Source organism: Pinus tabuliformis, chromosome 8, assembly GCF_031772625.1.
Source record: "Pinus tabuliformis cultivar Carrire ecotype Pingquan chromosome 8, CPIR1, whole genome shotgun sequence".
Taxonomy (NCBI): Eukaryota; Viridiplantae; Streptophyta; class Pinopsida; order Pinales; family Pinaceae; genus Pinus; species Pinus tabuliformis.
Genome location: NC_142294.1, coordinates 1,028,849,736 through 1,028,869,516, shown reverse-complemented (window position 1 = coordinate 1,028,869,516; position 19,781 = coordinate 1,028,849,736).

Sequence of the window (19,781 nt, the reverse complement as noted above, 5' to 3'; positions counted from 1 at the left end):
AGTGAGACACTTTCAGACACAGCCTGGAAGTATCCCACTTATGACAAAGAAATGTATTCCATTGTGTAGGCCTGTTGACAATGGAAGCATTACATTTTGGGGAAGGAAATGGTCACTCACACAAACCAATGACCCCTGCAGTTCATACAGACCCAAAGGAAATTGTAGAATGATCACCATCAAAAGTGGTCCTTTGGGCCTATACCAATAATGTTGTAGATTGCCTCAGTCAACCACCGATCATGGCGTTAACCACTGTGCTCAGCTCTTGTTGGCATGAGACTTCTGATTGGCCACTTCTCTACAAAAGTGACCCAGAATTTGGCCACACATACCAGACACTCTTGGAGGGTCAGCATGTTCCAGATTTTCACCTCCAGGTTTCCCTGTTATGCCACCTGGGTCACCTTTGTGTTCCTTCAAGCGAGCATGCCAAGACTATTTGGGAAGCACACTACAGTCGGGCTGCTAGACATTTTGGGGTCGAGAAAATGGTGGCAGTACTGTAGAAGTATTTCCATTGGTCGAATCTTCGACTGGATGTTGGGAAGTACATCAGATCATGCATTGCCTACGCCATTGCCAAACTGACCATCAAAAAGCAAGGCCTCTATACCTTGCTGCCTACCCCTAGTTGACCTTGGGAATCCACCTCCATGGATTACATGGCAGGCCTTCCTTCCACTAAGAATGGAAATGACTGTGTTTTTGTGGTTGTCAACAGGTTCTCGAAGATGGCCATTATGGCTGCCTGCAAGAAGAATATCACAGCAGAAGCGACTGCTAAACTCTTCTTTGAACAAGTTTGTGTACACTTTGGGATCCAACAGTCTATCATCTCAGATCGTGACAGAAGTTTCCTTAGTACATTTTGGTCCAGTCTCTGGTCGATGCTTGACACCAAACTCACTAAGTCCACAACCTTCCATCCTCAAACTGATGGCCAGACAAAGGTTGTCAACAGGATGATCGTACACATTCTGCGCATGTTCTACTCAAAGAATCCACGCACATGGGACGAGAGCCTCCCCTATGTTTAGTACAACTACAACAGAGATCTCCACAGCTCGACTGGACACAACCCTTTTCAAGTGGGCTTGGGATTCCAGCCACTATGTCCCATTGATGTGGCCATGCCATTTGCAGCTACTCACGCAGATTCGGCTCATGTCCAGTCTGAAACAGATAAGGAAAACAGCTTCATTGAACACATCCAACATATTCACCAATGGCTCCATGACATTCTAGAGAAATCAAATGCCAAGTACAAGCAGTGACATGATCAACATCGGGTGCCACACAAGTTTCAGGTGGGTGACAAAGTTTGGTTACATTTGCAAAAGGAACGCCTTACCAGAGCCTATCAGAAACTCAGAACACTCCGATATGGTCCTTACACCATTACCAAGGCTATGGGAGACAATGCATTTGAGCTTAGCATTCACCCATTCCTTGGCCTGCACCCAGTGTTCAATGTGGACCACCTGCGACCATACTTTCCACCATTACTAGACACATCTGACATTGTAGAACAGCTCACATCCATAGAGTTAAATCCAGATTGAATGGAACAAGCTGCAACTGATCAGATAATGGACACACAGATCAAGCACACTCGCTAGTAAAATAGCCAATTGTATCGAATTGTCAAAGCAGGCCAACTCCTTCATGAGGGCAAGTGGCTCACCAGGGACCAAGTTCAGCAGAAGTTTCCTCATCTCATGGAGGAACTCAACACAATGGGGACCATTGCTTCCTAAGGGGGGAGGAATGATCCAGGTGGATAATGGTGGCCACCTGCCAAGTCCACTTGGACCCCCACCATTGTTTGTTTTAGCTTTTCAGTTTCCTTAGTTGTAGCACAGTTTACTATTTTTAGCAGTTTTTCGGGTCCTGAACTTCAAGAACCGTTTTGAGGCCCTAAACAACATTTTTTTTGGGAAAATCGGGAGCAACACGAGTCCATGGACTAATGTTTCTCTTCCCAAAGTTGTAGTTCTCGGATAGATCTTTCTAATGAGATACTGTGTGCGTCAAATGGAGATCGTATGCCAAAGTTACGACCCCGGGAAGTTGATGTACCAATTTACCCAATCGGGACCCACAATTTGGCGTTTCATCTTCTAGGGTTAGGGTTTTGGATGTTTACGGTTTTCCATTGTTTCTCGACAATAAATAGGCCTTTGATCCTCATTGTAACACAGTTCAAAGGAATGTATCCGCCACTTTTCTTCTTAGAGATAAGCTACCATCACCCTAGCTGGTTTATTTCCATTGTTGTTCGTAAGCATATTTCAATATTTTACATTAATGAAATGAAGTATTATTTTTGCTGCATCTATGTGTTTATGGTTAGCTCTATAATTTGTTGCATTCTTGTTTAAATCTAGATCAGGATGGGTATTAAAGTCAGAAAGTAAGAACCTACGAATGCGCTTAAGTAAAAATCTTGTGGCAATGCCTGCCCCTAGTTGATATGTTTAGATTGTTTAGTGTATATGACTAGAAAGAAGCCTAGGATTAGGAACCAGATAGAGATAGATCATAAATCCACTCCAAAAATTACTAAAACCCAAGGTTAAGTTGGCCTTGGAAGAATGACTTTTATAAATGAAATCATTCACATATCATAATATCAAGCGTTAGTAGGTCCTTGAGTAGTGTTTGGGAAGGGTTCTACTGTGATTTCCCCTTGAGTAGCAGGGTCATCTGCTTCAGCTAATGCTAAGATTCATGACAAAACTTTAGGATCTGAGCAAAGCTTCCAAGACATATATTTTAGGTATCTTAGTCCTTCTTCTAAGAGTGAGGGGCACTCTTGAAATTTAAGGGAAAGTGGAGGTGAGACAAGCCGACCGTACCCAACCCTCTGCGTAGGAATTCCCTGTAACACCCATTGTGAGGCAAGAAACCGAAGTTCCTAAATTAAGTAGTGTTATGATACGTAGTTAAGGTCCAAAACTCCTTTAACATATTATTTTTCAAATAGTACCTCTTGATTACGGGATATTTGAAGATTACTGGCAGATCTTTGACCAAATGGAAAATGCAGTAACAGGAATGCAAACTTCTTCCATATAATATCCTATTGTTGACCCGCAGGCTAATGCAGCAATGAAGGCTATCCCGATGCAAAATCTTCCAAACTTTCATGGAATGGCCTTTGAAGACCCTGATGCTATTTTATTTGAGTTTGATGTCTTATGCCGAGGATATGATTATACTACTGACCCCCAAAAATTAAATTTGTTTCCTTATATCTTAAAGGGAGCAACACTATAATGGTTCATGGGAGTGGGGGGTGGTACTATCACTTCATGGGACCAAATGAAAGAAACATTCCTTAGTAAGTATCAGGATTATTTTCAATCTAGGGATCTAAGGTAATAAATATTTAAGATGATATCAAAATAATATGAAACTTTGGAAGAATATGTTGAAATATTTCAATACAATTTATAGAGATCACCATACATTACTTTACCCAAGGATGTGTTGAAAATTACTTTGATTAGAGGTATGAAAGATGAATGGATAGATCTCTTAATTTAATGGGGTAGTGTTATAGATATTTTTGTGCCTTACAGCTATAAGCATGAAATGTCCATAATCTAAGGGATCCAAAGTCCCTAAACATGTTGTTCCTACCCCTAGAGGAACAAGGCTAACAAACCACAACAATTCACAGAAGTTCTCCAGCAGAAACTGCTCAAAAACAAGTCAATTCAGGATCAATTCAGAGGCTCCACTAGCTGTCTGCGCTGAAATGCAGAGATTACACTGGCTAGGTGCACTGCAACGCAGGTAGAAGCACTACCAGGGTGCGCTGAGCGGGAAGTGACAAATGGCAAGTTCATTCAACGAGGTGGAAAGACCCTGGAAGCTTCCAAAATCTTCTCCAATGACACTTGCCTCAATGAATTCGACTAGTGATGAGTAAGAGGCTCTTAGTCTCCAAGTGGAAGCAAGAACTGACAGAGGGAGAGGACACTAGTCAGATCTCAAGCTGACTCATCCTCTCTCCAAACATCTATATATGGATCTCTCCTCCATGAGATCCAGGAGGCTGGAATTTTGTTATTGCAAAGAATTGCTGTTGTTTTGAGATTAGAATCATTGGGTGCTTAATGCTTTGAAGGGAGGTGAAGATAGGAATTTCATTTGCTGGGAAGGAGATGCTGGATTGGAACCCTCTTGGTTGTATCTCTTCCTGAACCTTGTTATTCATCAATAAAGCTATCTGGGTTTCTCCTATATGCTGATGTGTCTTTGATGTATGATTGCATTAGTATATTTGGTTTATTTTTAATCTTGAACTAGTTATGAATATGAATCTATGTCTTTGTGTAGTGTTCCCTTCTTGTGATCTTGCAGGAACCTATTGAAGCTGGGCGAGCGAGAAGGCAAGTAGCTGGGAACCCTCAAAGAGAAGAGAAACCGGATCGAGGGACAAACGGAAGACACTGGTTAGTCCATCCATCTCTCTTCATTCTTAATTCATAAAGGAAGAATACTAGAATAGCTGTTTCTGTTTGTTGCTAAGGCACTGTCACACCTTAGGTGGATAGGATCGTCCTGCATAGGCATTTTTCCCCACAACAAATTGGCGACTCCGCTGGGGAAATCTGTTTAGTCATTTTATTTGTGTCTCTATCATTGTTTGTTTCATAGACTCAAGAGCAGCAATCGAACTGCATCTGCTATTTTCAGATGCAAAGTAGATAGCTGCTGCTTTGATCCAATCACTGGATTTTTCTATGATCTGAACAATGGACTCACAAATGATTTGATGATCCTTTGTGATAGATCTTATCCCTCCCTCAAATCATCCCTTTGATTGTACCTTGCTTGTTGCTTTTATTTGGCCTGAAACCGTAGATTAATCAGCAAACTGTGACCCAGAACCCAGTGAGGAACTCTCATTTCTCCTTCAGCGCAGACTCTGTGAAGAGGTTCTGAATTTCAACGCAGGTCCCGTGAAGGCTACTTGCGCTGAATGTCAAAACCTCTGCGTTGGGAGTGCGCTGATCCAGTTAGGCCTTGTGCAGCTGGGGTTCTCTGCTCTGTTTTGCTTTGTTTTGATCTCTGATTTCTACAGCCTGTAACCAGCATAGGTACCTGTCTGATAACTCCTTTTCTCTGCTTAAATTCCGCCTCCTTTTGTACAAAAAGACTATGAGTGTTTTTATGTGTTTGTGGCGTCATTTACAGTTTTCCTTTGTAAGAGTGAAATAGTCATCCTGTAGCCCTTGATTCAGATCTGTTGATTGTGATCTTAGGAGAGAGTTCATTGGCTGTTTACAGTTGATTATACATTTACTTTTGCTTTTGGTTTGAGTTTGTCTCTTTTAAGTGTCGAAACAAGTGTTCATTTCGAAAGTCGTAAAGTGTTTCTCTTCTACCCTTTCTGGTTTCGAAAAAGTAAACTTGTTTGTATTTGTCATTTAAAAGCAAATTCAAAGTTGTACAAAAAGCTTTCTTTTTAGGCATCAATATTAAGAGAGCGGAAAACAAACACCTGCATTGTGCATTTGCATTTTGATAGTTTGCATGTTTGATTTAGGAAAAGTTCATTTAGAGTGTGTTGATTGCTCTTTGAGGAAAGATGGTGTCTTTCTTTTCCCTTTGTAGCTAGGATTTTCATTGTTGAAAAGATATAAAAGCTTGCTTATCATCTTTAGACTGCATTTAGGAATTGTATCATACATCTCGTGGTGATCCAAAAAGGCAAACTTCTAAAGAGATCAACCTAAAATAAATTGAATGAACTTAACAACGCTTTGTAACTTAACGCACAACATAGAGGTCTAGGCTAGAGACGTGTTTCGGCGTCGTAAAGCCTGGTGACTGTCGATCTCGCTGATGGTGGGTGATTCCTCTTGAGGGACGATAGCGCCAGTACGGATTGTGCTCCCACGTACCGTCGAGTATATATTGGGAGACCCCTATAGGCATAAAACCTTTATCCTTAGGAAGCCGTGTCGGCCGCCCTACTGATCGCAATGCACTGAACACAACATTCAGGAAGATTGACCGCCCGTACCTTAAAAAGTATTCTGCGGTTTTGCGAAAAGTTTGGCACACCCTCTACCTAGAACTCCAGAGCAGTTCCTTTTGGCCTTTTTCAGACTCTATAACGGAAAAATTCCATCCGAGCATTTGTCACTTCGGGCTCGTTAAAACATCGAAGGAGACTAGAGTCATCTTTAGCTTTTTCTCGACTCTTTAAAACTGAAAAAGAAAGTTGTGTCTAAAGCGTCGTTAAAATTTATTTTAAACGGAACAATCACCCCTTTTTCCTGCGTTGATCTTTAGGTTGAGAAAATGGAACCCACCAACCAAGGAATTCCCCTTGGTGGAAATCCTAGTCCCTTCTCCTCTTGGGGAGATGTTGGTGCGCCCCATATGGCCACATTGTCGCTTCCAGGACTGACAATTGGCTTTCCAGTCTGGCTCTTCTCAACCAATGTCGTTCAGAACACCACTATTCCTGAACAGTCGAATCAACAGTTAGACCAGTCCAGAGTTGCCCACCAGCCTTCTACTTCCTCTAATTCTTTCTCTCCTCCTTCCTCTTCGCTTGACGAAACTGGTAAAACAAAAAAACAAGTTCCTAAGGAGAAGAAAGAAAAGAAGAAGAAAGAGAAGAAGAAGAAGGAGCCAAAAGCGACTGGGGGCAAACAAGTGGCGTCTGACAGAAATCCACACACAGCACTGACTAGGCCTAAATCGCCATGTGTCATATGCAAGGGAGACCACTTCCACAGAGATTGTCCCTGCATCCCTCGGATACTAAGGGACTGGTCTCCCCGTTTGCACAATCCGGTAGCATCAACCTCTGACAGCCATGTTGAATGCATACCGTCAACTAGCGAGAGTGAAGTCCTTGGACAAAAAGGGAGAGCTAGATCTCCTTGTAGACTGTGCGAAGGCAACCACGCCATCCACCGTTGTCCCTTCTTAGATGAAGCGAAAAGAGTTTTGGATGATCGTCCGGTTTCACCGTTACGACTTCCTCCTAGATATAAAAAACTCTTGCCGAGTCCCTCGTTAGTTGAAAATCCAGCTGGCCTGCTCAAGTGGTTAGCTGAAGCGTCGGTCATTGAAGATGAACCAGCTGAATCCATACCCGACGAAAGTCAAAAGGTCGAGGCGGCAGTTGACCCGGTCTTGCCTTCAGAGGATTTATCTTCGAATGATATAGTCACTGAAGAGAATAAAGATGACACCATCCAAATTCTCTTCATCAACACAGACTCCGACGAGCACGGGGGCACTCCCCCCATTCCTTTATCGCAGGAAGGAAGTTCGTCAGAGCGATACCCAGCCGTTTATTCGGTCCCACCGCCAAGCAACCTAGTTGTCTCCTTCGACTGGAACCAACTAGGCAAACCCCGTTTGCCAGCAAGCATACCATTCAGAATTATCGTCCAAATATACATAATGGTCATGGCTGGCACCATCATTGATGAGGGGGCATCTGTGAGTATCCTTTCCTCTATTGCTTGGAAAGCGCTTGGTTCGCCAGCGCTTTTGCCTGAAATGAGAAATCTGACAGGCTTTGATAAAGGAACCAGTCGACCTTTAGGGATCCTCCCCAATGTGCCTATCACATTGAAAGGGAAGACTGTTCAAATGAACGTGATGGTCGTTCAAGGACCCTTGGATTATAACCTACTCCTTGGACGAGACTATATATATTGCATGGGAGCCATCGTCTCCTCACTCTTTAGAGTAATGTGTTTTCCGCATGAAGGAAGAGTGGTCAAGCTCGTGGACCAACTTTCATTTCCCGGATCACGCATCGCAAATAGTCATATACCTTCCCTAAATGGTCTCTTCACGCAAGAAATGTCTCAACCCACGGTCCATCCTCTCGATGAGCGCGAGTAATTCAGAGGGATATGACTGGAACCCAGGGGGCATGCGTCTTGGTCTGCTTCGGCAGGAAAACTTTGGGGTATAGGGTAGGTTTCCGCGGGAGAATATGACTAGTCTGTACCCCGTCCGTGATTGAGATAGGGGTTATTTTAGAATAAGATTCTTTTGTCAAAGTTATGTGAGTTGACAGACGAAGTCTCTCACCTTTGTCTATTTCGGTAGACATTGTCGAAGAAGTGTTTTGTTTGAAAGATTAACAAAACAATCTTTGGGTAACCTGAAAGAGGTAGGCCTCTCCCGGTAAAACAAATGTTTTATTGGACTAAGAAGGGGTAACCTTGAAATCGTACTTTATGCCTGGGGGCATGCAAACCTTTTGGAGTGCAAGCAAGGGGCGGCTATTTATTTTTTAAATTTTTAGGTCCTCCCTTTAAACCTGTAGGTCTAACCCTTTAAACTCGTAGGATTAGTCGTTTCCGAACTTGCATAACGAAAGGATGCGGGGCATAGCTTTGGTAAGGCGCAAGCTCCATAAAAAATGGCATCTTACATGAGACATTCTTATCATATGACTGGGTTATCGAGCAGTTTTAGCACACAGTTCATGCTCGTTAAAAAATAAACGCAAGATTCGAGCAGTTTTAGCACACAGTTCATGCTCGTTAAAAAATAAACGCAAGATCCGAGCAGTTTTAGCACATAGTTCATGCTCGTTAAAAAATAAACATAAGACTGAGCAGTGTTTTTCCGCGTTTAAGCTCGTTAAAAAATGAACTATCTTCCGGTAAATAACCACCGTGAATGTAACATTATCAGCCATTAAAGCCTTGGTCGTGTTTGCACCGTCACCTCCACTTTTCCATTGGCCGATCGTTCACCTCCATATGATTGTTTACCCATTTTGAGGAACAGCTGCGAAGAGTGATTTCACTAGCCATCCTTGTGACACTGCCGTGATTGGAAAATTCCAACTCGTACCTGGAATCAGCTGCTAACCCGTTTTATCACTCGTTCCTCAAAAGACGAGTCTTCTTTAAGCTCTTTTCATCTGACTCGTAAAATATGAAAATATTTTCGAGTTTTGGCCTTCCATCTCGTTAAAGCGACCGGAAGTGCTATCCCTCCTCTAGATTTTAATCTTTTTGGACCTGAGGGATTATTGCACAAAAAGATCGAGCGCTTGTTTTGTTCGGCTCGTTAAAACTATCGAAAACTCATCCCTTCTGTATTGTTTTATACTTTTTCGGACTTAAGGGATTTGATGACGAAAAAGGACTTTCGGAGTTGACTTTACGTACCTTTTCAGACTCTCTAAAAATGAAAAGGACCGAGTTATCTTTGTCGTTAGACTCGTTAAAAACATTAAATAGCGACAAACTTGTCTTTAGACGAGAACGAGTTTCACTATCGCTAGGCTCGTTAAAACATAGCGATGGGCTTGCCCGAAGGGCAAGTTATAGAACAAGCATATGTTATCCTCCTCAAGCTTGACAAAAATAAAGAGGTACTGGTCAGCAATGACTGGGGAAAAATTGGGAGAAACTCAAGAAAACTTTGATGGTAGCAAGTCGCTCTTGAACATGACACTTTTCCTCCGTACCACAGTCGGGTTGGGTTGTTTCATTCACTGGTCACATCACCATGGTCTCGCCATACCATCCATATTTGGGGTAATGCTACCGATCCATCGCATAAGTGTCGCCATATGTTCAAGAGAAGTCGTTCAGAGAAGTCACCCGTGTCCCATCCACTACCATACATTTTCCTTCATTCTTTTCATGACCGCCACCCTGAATCATATATCATCAGATCGTTTTCACCTCCATCAAAATCATTTGCTCTGTTCCGTGTCACTGATGTGGGATACATTAAGGCCCTCCTTTGACGGATCACTTCTTGTCGACATAAGCTCATTATCCAAGAAGTTGATCTAGGAACACCCCCTTCAGTACTTTGAAGCTTGCATGCCCCAATGGCAAGTTTCTCACTTCCGGCGACAGGTATACATCAATGACCTTCAACCGAAAGATTTTGCGTGGTGTTCGACGCCAAGTCCTTTATTCACACCACGTGAATTGTACTGCAGTACCTTGAGGGTCATTATCATTATCGGTGATTCCTCTCGCGCTTGTTAACGGTTTACCTCATTGACCGGTAATCAAGCGATGTCTTTCCATGTTCGACTTCAGAACATTTCTCACATGGATCGACTTGTACTTAGAGTGAAGATCGAACGAGTTTGAAGACCCCAGATCTAGTTTCATCCATCCGGGCTGCGATATATATTCAGGAAAGATAAAGACATTGACATGTGCATCATTGCAACAGATAATCATCCTACCCAAAGGATGATAATTTCATCAAAATTATCAGTCTACCATCAGACGATTGTCTGTTCTATGTACAGAAAAATGAATTTATAAAGCTGAGCATGGGAATGCCCACCTCAGCTAGATCATGAAAGCAGTATGAAAAATAATGTATTGTATTGTATCTTATTACAGGTCTCCTCCTAGCATTGGATGAACTTCGGATCCTCCTAATAAAGCATTTCACCCGATAAACGGCCTCATACTTTAGGGGGCAACTGTTATAGACATTTTTGTTCCTTACAGCTATAAGCATGAAATGTCCATAATCTAAGGGATCCAAAGTACCTAAACATGTTGTTCCTACCCCTAGAGGAACAAGGCTAACAAACCACAGCAATTCACAGAAGTTCTCCACCAGAAACTGCTAAAAAACAAGTCAATTCAGGATCAATTCAGAGGCTCCATGAGCTGTCTACGCTGGAATGCAGAGATTACACTGGCTAGGTGCACTGCAACGCAGGTAGAAGCACTACCAGGGTGCGCTGAGTGGGAAGTGACAAATGGCAAGTTCATTCAACGAGGTGGAAAGACCCTGGAAGCTTCCAAAATCTTCTCCAATGACACTTGCCTCAATGAATTCGACTAGTGATGAGTAAGAGGCTCTTAGTCTCCAAGTGGAAGCAAGAACTGACAGAGGGAGAGGACACTAGTCAGATCTCAAGCTGACTCATCCTCTCTCCAAACATCTATATATGGATCTCTCCTCCATGAGATCCAGGAGGCTGGAATTTTGTTATTGCAAAGAATTGCTGTTGGTTTGAGATTAGAATCATTGGGTGCTTAATGCTTTGAAGGGAGGTGAAGATAGGAATTTCATTTGCTGGGAAGGAGATGCTGGATTGGAACCCTCTTGGTTGTATCTCTTCCTGAACCTTGTTATTCATCAATAAAGCTATCTGGGTCTCTCCTATATGCTGATGTGTCTTTGATGTATGATTGCATTAGTGTGTTTGGTTTATTTCTAATCCTGAACTAGTTATGAATATGAATCTATGTCATTGTGTAGTGTTCCCTTCTTGTGATCTTGCAGGAACCTATTGAAGCTGGGCGAGCGAGAAGGAAAGTAGCTGGGAACCCTTAAAGAGAAGAGAAACCGGATCGAGGGACAAACGGAAGACACTGGTTAGTCCATCCATCTCTCTTCATTCTTAATTCATAAAGGAAGAATACTAGAATAGCTGTTTCTGTTTGTTGCTAAGGCACTGTCACACCTTAGGTGGATAGGATCATCCTGCATAGGAATTTTTCCCCACAACAGGTAGGGTGGCATTTACAAAGAATAATATGATGACAATGTAAAAATATGTATCAGGTGTTCACGAGGGAGTACACAAACCAAGCCTGGGACCCATGATCCTCTCAACATATCTAGTACAATTGCAGGGGGAGGAGTTATACGAGCATAAATTGGTAATCTTTGAGAATATTTTAAAACTAATATTTTAAGTACATTGAAAACATAGTTGGATGTTTTATAGATAAAAGAGAAACAGGATGAAACTGAACAAGCATTGGTTATTTTTTCTCCTCGCTATCAGAAGAAGCATAGTCACAAAGAATGTTTTTTAGATAGAATTGAGATATGTCCTATTTGCACCAAATATCATTCGATTGATCGATGTCCTTCTCTTCCTGGGTTGAAATTTTTATTTAAGGAAGATGAAGAAGATCCATAACCAACGTATTTTTTGACACAATGACAACAATGGTAGAATCGCGCATCAGGTATGTTGCATGATCCTTCTATGTTTTTTTCTATACAATTTTCTCAGTAGCAATTTCTTGGATTAAATTGGCAAGGCCAGAAAATTCTCCTAATACCTGGCATCTGCATCCATACAGTTTATCAACCTAGACAAAACAATCATTCCCTAGTCCTTCTTGGTCGAATCAACAATATCATGCAACTTCATGGCATAAGACACCAAACAATTCATACCCTCTGTAATGGGAAAATCAACTTACTCAAGGGCTAATATGGTCCCAGAATTGGCAACACCCCACTCAACTGATTAATCAACCAATGGGAGTGATGTTACAGCCACAAAATCGACCACCAATACAACATCCACTTCAATTACCTCCAATCATTCCGCCTCCACTTTGACCTCAGTTACTTGCATATCCAAATCTGAATCCAAATAATAGACCCGTGCAATTTTTTGAAACAATGGAAACTTCAGATTCTCTCCCTTCTCTTTGGAATGCAATGAACTATGTCTGAGATCTTGGAGAACCATCTTTCCAGAAGATCACTCAAAAAATCAAGAGCAACCAGAAACTGATAAACATGCGAAGGAGCAGTCTTTGAAAGAACATTCTCATCCGGTTGTAATCATTACTGAAGAAGAGTTGTCTAGAAAACCAAATAAAACTTACATGAACCCAGTGAGATTGTGGATATTGCTCCTCCATTCCCTGAGATATTAGTCATAGTAAAGTCACCAGTACACCTTGACTTTGATATCTTAGGGGGATTATAAAATTTATATATCAAAATTCCTCTCCTACAGGTTATTAGAGAAATGCATATTTATGTCAAAACTATCAAATAATTTTGTGTTAAGAAGTCTGGTAGGAAGCCAAAAGACTCTCCTACAGTCCATTTTTTAGGGAAACTCTCTTATCTTATCATGGGAAAACAAATACCTATTAAATATGATGACCCTGGAAACCCTATATTTACTGTCCAGATTCAGGGATATACGTTACCAAACACTTTGGTAGACTTGGGAGAAACCAAAAATATTATAACACTTGAAACTTGTGGAATCCTTGGAATAACTAGATTTAACTTATTCCAACCATGCTAGAACTAGGTGACAGATACATAGTAAAACTAGAAGTGACATTAGACAATATCATTGTCTCTATAGATTCATGGGAATACCCAGTGGATTTTCTGGTCCTCAATCCTAAAAACAAACTAGAAGGACACCCTTTGATATTAGGAAGTCCATAGCTTGCCACTATAGATGCATACATAGGGTGTTGAAATGGAAGTATGACCATTGCTAAAGGAAAATATGTCAAGAATCTTATCTGATACCCCCCCTGCTAAACCCAACATGTCAATTGATGATTTTAGATGTTTCCCACCTGAATATGAGGAAGGTAATTTACGCTCTCCTCTCACTATTGAAAAATCCCTTATCTTTAAAAAATAGACTAGGGCTGATGTAATTAATGGATTCATTAATCAACCTTCCATTATTGGGAAGCCGACTTATCAAATTTTGAAAGTTGTGCTTGATAACAAATCCCAAGGAAATTTGTTAGAGGACGTGAACGCTAAACATATACCCACGACTGTAGTTCACAATAGCATTCCTATCAAAATCGAGCCTAGAAAGATCCTGAATATTAACGCCAATCTTAACAACCTTCAGCGTGAAATGCTGATTCAAATTCTTCAAAAATACAAACAATATTTTTTCTGGGAATATTCAGATATGAAGGGCATCGATCCACAACTTTGCACACATCATATTTATATTGAGAAACATCCCCGAGCCATTCACTAACCTCAAAGAAGACTAAATCCACATCCGAGAGATATAGTAAAACGAGAAATTCAAAAACTTATTGATGTTAATTTCATATATCATATTTCTGATAGTCAATGGGTGTCACCACTGGTGGTAGTCCCTAAAAGCAATGGAAAATGAAGAAATTGTGTCAACTATAGAGAATTAAATAAAGCCACACAGAAGGACCATTTTCCCCTTCCATTTGTTGATCAAGTTCTTGACACTCTTGCTGGAAAGAAATAGTTTCCTTTCCTGAATGGGTTCAGTGGATATAATCAAATTTAGATTGCCCGTGAAGACCAAGATAAAAATACGTTCACCTGTACATGGGGAACATTTGCATATAAAGTCTTACCATTCGGGTTGTGCAATGCACCAATCACCTTTCAAAGGGAAATTCTCATCATTTTTTATGATTTGATTAATGAGGGACTTGAACTATATATGGATGATTTTACCCCTTATGGTAATGATTTTGACCAAGCCTTGCATAATCTTAAGAAGGTTATTGCATGATGTATAGATACCAAGTTGTGTCTCAGTCATGAAAAATGTCATATGATGATGACAATAGACATAGTTTTGGGACATTTTGTTTATTTTGTAAGATTTCAAGTGGACCTAGCTAAGATCGAGCTAATTCTTAAACTTCATATTCCTCGAATGCAGACATATGTACGTAGTTTCCTCGATTATGTTGGTTATTACCGTTGTTTTATAGCAATTTTTTTCAATAATTGTGGCACCTCTGTATTTATTGACTGGACATGTGGAATTTGAGTGGACTGATAGATGTGACACTTCTTTTGTAGATCTGAAAAGGTTTGTCTCAACAGCTCCTGTGTTGTGGAGACCAAACTGGAATCTACCATCCCATATATCCCCAAATGCATCAAATACAACGATAGGAACAACCCTCGGACAAAAGGAGGATAAAAATCCTTATTCCATTTATTACATCAGCAAAAACCTTGCACCAATAGAGTTGGATTATACTGTGACAATTTTTTTTTTTAATTTTTGGCCATTGTTTATGTCATAAATAAATTTCGCCATTACATAATAGGATATCCAGTTTTTTTGTGCACTGATCATTCTGAAATTCGTTATTTAGCTAACAAACTTGTTACTAATGGTAGAATAACTCGCTGGTTATTGTTGTTGCAGTCATTCAACATTATTATAAAAGATCAGCCAGGAAAAGAAAATCTTGTTGCATAATTTTTATCAAGAGTTCCAGTTGCAGTCGATTCTTCCCTAGTTGAGGACCAATTCCTAGATGAACAATTATTTGTTGTAACTGTTAAAACACCTTGGTATGTGAATGTAGCAAATTATCTGGCAACCGGGAATTGACCATCACATCTATCATCCCGGGAAAAGAAGCTTATTATCCAGTGTAGTGCACACTTTTCATGGATGGACGGTTACCTTTTTCATAAAAGGGTTGATCTTCATATTCAAATATGTGTCAAAGAAGATGAAATTTATGATATCCTTAGGGCTTTTCATGATGAACCATGTGGAGGTCATTTTGATTTTGGTGATCGGCGAACGGGATGCAAGGTGTTACAAATGGGCTATTTTTGGTCCACAATCTTTAAATATGTAGGAAAATATGTCCAAAGTTGTGATAATTTCCAAAGGATGGGTCATCCCATTCAGTATCACGAAATTCCCCTCCAACCGCAAATTGTATTGTAATTGTTCAAAAGATGGGAAAAGGACTTTGTAGGCCCCTATAATGCACCTTCAAATCAGAAAGCATACATTCTATTCTGTATACATTATATTACTAAATGGGTGGAAGAAATAGCACTCCTAAGGGCCACGAAAGAAAAATTCATCAATTTTATGTTCGAATTGTTTGTTCGATATCGGCTACCTCAAGAGCTGGTAATGGACGGGGGATCACAATTCATTACTCATAAAATTTTAGCCACACTACAAAATTATAATATCAAACACAAAATTACTTCTCCTTACCATCCGCAAGCGAATGGGCAATTAGAAAGCACTAATAAAGTCTTAGAGGCGATTTTAACTAAAATAATATCTATAAATCACTGAGACTGGGTTGCCAAGCTTCCATAAGCCTTATGGACCTATCAAAAAACCTGGCCCAATACTACTGGTTATTCACCTTATCAACTCGTTTTAGGTAAGGATCCCATTTTTTTGATTGAATTTGAAGTTAAGATTCTCAACCACTAAGGAAATCGGATTGGATCTCATAGAAGCACAAAAATAGTACTTACAACAACTCAATGAACTGGATGAAAATAATTATTCTTTCTCTACAACATACTACCATAATTCAACAACAGAGAGCTAGATGGCACACTAGATTGATCAAAAAGAAAAAATTTCACAAAGGAGATTGGTCGCTGGTATATGACTCTAGATTCCAAGACTTTCCAGGTAAATTTCAAACAAGATGGCTTGGTCCTTACGAAATAACTGAAGTTTATGACAATGGGACAGTATTCCTTACCACAACTACAATACTAGCATTCTGTTCCTTGCCAAAGCGCATCGGATCTGTTTGTACCATCGACCACTCACTTGAGAATATTTTCTTCATGAAATTGATAATGATGCCAATTTTAAGGATAAGGGAAATCTCCCTGTGGTCACAACCAGGTAAATTTTTCTGAGAAATTTGGTTTATCTTGTACATAATGTAAATAATTTTCTTTTGGTAAATATATGTATATATAAATAAATCACTAATATTTCTCCTACAACGTTGTTTCCTTTATCACAGTTGTTGTTTCCTTAGTCTTAGACATTGTTTCCTTAGTTACAGTTATTGTTTCCCTAGTCACAACTGTTGTTTCCTTAGTTACAGTTGTTGTTCCCTTAGTCACAACCATTGTTTTCTTATTTATAGTTGTTGTTTCCTTTATCACAATTGTTTTTTCCTTAGTCATAGTCGTCGTTTCCTTAGTCATAGTTGTTGTTTCCTCAGTCGTAGTCGTTGTTTCCTTTATCACGCTTGTTGTTTCCTTAGTCACAGTGGTTTTTCCTTTAATTACAACCGCTGATTATTGACATGTGATTATCATTTACGAGCTTATTAATGTCTTTATTTCCTTAGGGAAAGAAATATTTTCTTAGTCTTCCCTTCATATTATGGTGGAAAACTAACTTGTTTGATGGTTATCATTGGAGAATATTTTATGAGAAATCATTATCAGAATTATGAAATTTCCATGATTCTTGACACTTTATTGTAATAAAAATTACAAAAGTTATCATAATGCATTCCTCTCATCACCACTTAAGGAGCATATTTTCACTACAAAATTTTTAGATTAAATGATTATAAGTTTTGAGGATAAAATTAGCAAGCTAGAAAAGTAATTACTATAATACTTTTTACATCATTCCTAACACTTAAGGAGTTGACATGCCACCCCATTTACTGACAAATCCACTAAGATTAATAAAAAACACAATCTAACAAAGGATGGGAGGTCCCATCATGAGCTAAGCTACCCTGATCATAGGATCTAGTGGAGTGACATTACCATTTCTAGTTACCAAGCTAGGGTAATGGCCTTTGGCCTTTAAGTCAAAGGACAAGAGGTCTCATCATGAGCTAGATTGTTCACCTCGTTAGCTCTAGTGAATGGCAATGTTGCTAACTAGTTACCATGCCAGAACAAATCGCCTTCTGTAAATGCTTCTATATGAAGAAAAAAAATGAAATTTCCTTGGTAAATGGGATAATGGCATCTCAAAGGGTTAAAAAGGAAACCATGTCGAGGCTATGTACACCTGCTGATAGCAGAGGACATGCTTTTAGTATTGAAGTAAAATTCAAAACTACAATAAAGCTTGGCTATTTTGTTCCTTCAAAATTAATAGAGGAAAGATCGTGAAACTCATTATGGAAATTTATAAAGCCCTCCTAGAAAGTGGTGATGCTTGGTTTTCTATGAGTATTTCATTATAATTCTAAATACTAGAAATATGATTTCTGGGAAATTCAACATTCTAAATTAATTTCCTTTATTTTCTCTAAAGATGTACTTGATGCAATTATTGTTTCCATCTATCTAATCCTTTGTACAAATCTTCGTGTGCATTTATTTTTTGTTCACATCCTCCATGGGTCACAATAAATCGAGTTACCATTACAACACATGAGTCATAAAAATCCTAATGATTTCCTAATACTTCACATATATACTCCACTTCTTATTTTTCCTTTTAACAATTACTTTATTGCATTGCATTAATACACCATTTTCCTTCAAACATTCCAAACCTGTCATCCTATAATAACTTGATTAACGACTGTGGACGTCCTTTACTCTTATTTGGGGGGGGGTGCGAGTTGGCACTGACAGATGACTATTATTCACATTTTCGAATACCATTGCATTTCGTTGAACCTCTATACTTTATACAAATTTACTATTATCATACAAATTGTGAATTTTGTTGTTTCCAACTGCAGGACTGCATCCTATAGAACAGTTAACAATGGGTGGGCATTTAGCCAGATACAAACCTACACAATTACATGCTTCAGAACAGGTATGTAACATCTTGATTTAAGTTGCTTGGATAGAGTATTTTGAACGATTACATGGGTTCGACAATGAGGTAGCACTGGAATTCACAAAGAGTTTGTACAAAAGAATAACAGTGGTGAAAAACATACAGAGAAAACTAAGTGAAAATGCAATAGAAGAAGTAACAGGCTTCCGATAGAAGGAGAAAAGAGGTATGATATACACACCTCTCTCTAGAACCCGACCCTTTTTTTTTTCTGAAAGCTGGCGAAGAGTTGATTAGAAAAGGGAAGGGGTATAACCCCAATTCATTACCTAAACCATGGAAGGAAGTAGCAAGGATTGCCAAGTGATACATCATCTGTGATGGAAGGTATAACATGGTAAGGGGGCATCATCTCAAACTCATGGCATCCTTGAGGAAAACGTTAACTCCGAACCTTCCATACTTTCTCAATTCAGTATTACATGAGACTGCAACTAGATAAGGAGGTCCAAGGACCAAAATTTGGTCGTAAGTCACCATGGACTCGTCAAGCTATTAATCATAAAAATTCTTAGCCAAGTTCAACAGACTTGGGAAGGGTTCCTTGGAAACCCTGACAATGGTCAAGACATTCCCTTGGAAAATGAAATAGTCATTGGAACATCTGGGAACGTTTCAGTCAGTGATGAGAGATTAGAGAAACGTAATGAGGAAAATCCAAATGAAACTCTAGTAATAGAAAATATCTCATGAGGAACAATACAAATTGAAAAACTTAGCAGAGCGGAGAAAAGAATGGCATCGTTTCTAGCTTAGTTTCCTAACAAAAGAAGGAGGTCAGCTAGACTTGTTAAGTAAGGATAGAGTTATTTGAACCCTCTTGAGCAGCAACAAGAATAAATCTTGACTCAAGGTTTCGTCGATATAGAAGAAATGCACCAAGAAGCCTTTGAAAAATCAGCCCAAAATGTATCAACTTCAGAATAGATGGAGTAGGAAATAACAATTCCCAAGCACAAAAAGGGCTAAAGAGTTTATTAATACTGTGATTTTCGAAGAATCCATGACCACTTCAATAGAGGAGCTGGGTGCTCATTCTAGAAATCCTCTTCACCAGGGGGCTTCACTAAATTCCCTGGTTCTAACCTCTCTGTCAATTCTTTAGCTACTGTTATTTTGGAATCAAATAATGATCCTGAAGTTTTTTTGTCTCAGGAGTGTTCCAGAGACCTTTTCTACTTTACTAGAACCTTCCTTGTCGGAGGGAATAGATCCACAATATTTTGAAAAATTGATTAATGGATAACAAGATGATGGCACTAGATTTTTAGTTGAACCTCAAACTGATTTTCCTAATGTGGGCTTCCGGGAGTCTAGAACCAGTGTAACAACAAGGGAAGTTGAAAACTCATTGACAGTCAAACCAACTCAGGAAATTGTTGCCGAAGAAGCCGAAATAATAGTTGATGTTCCCTCTCTAGCAACC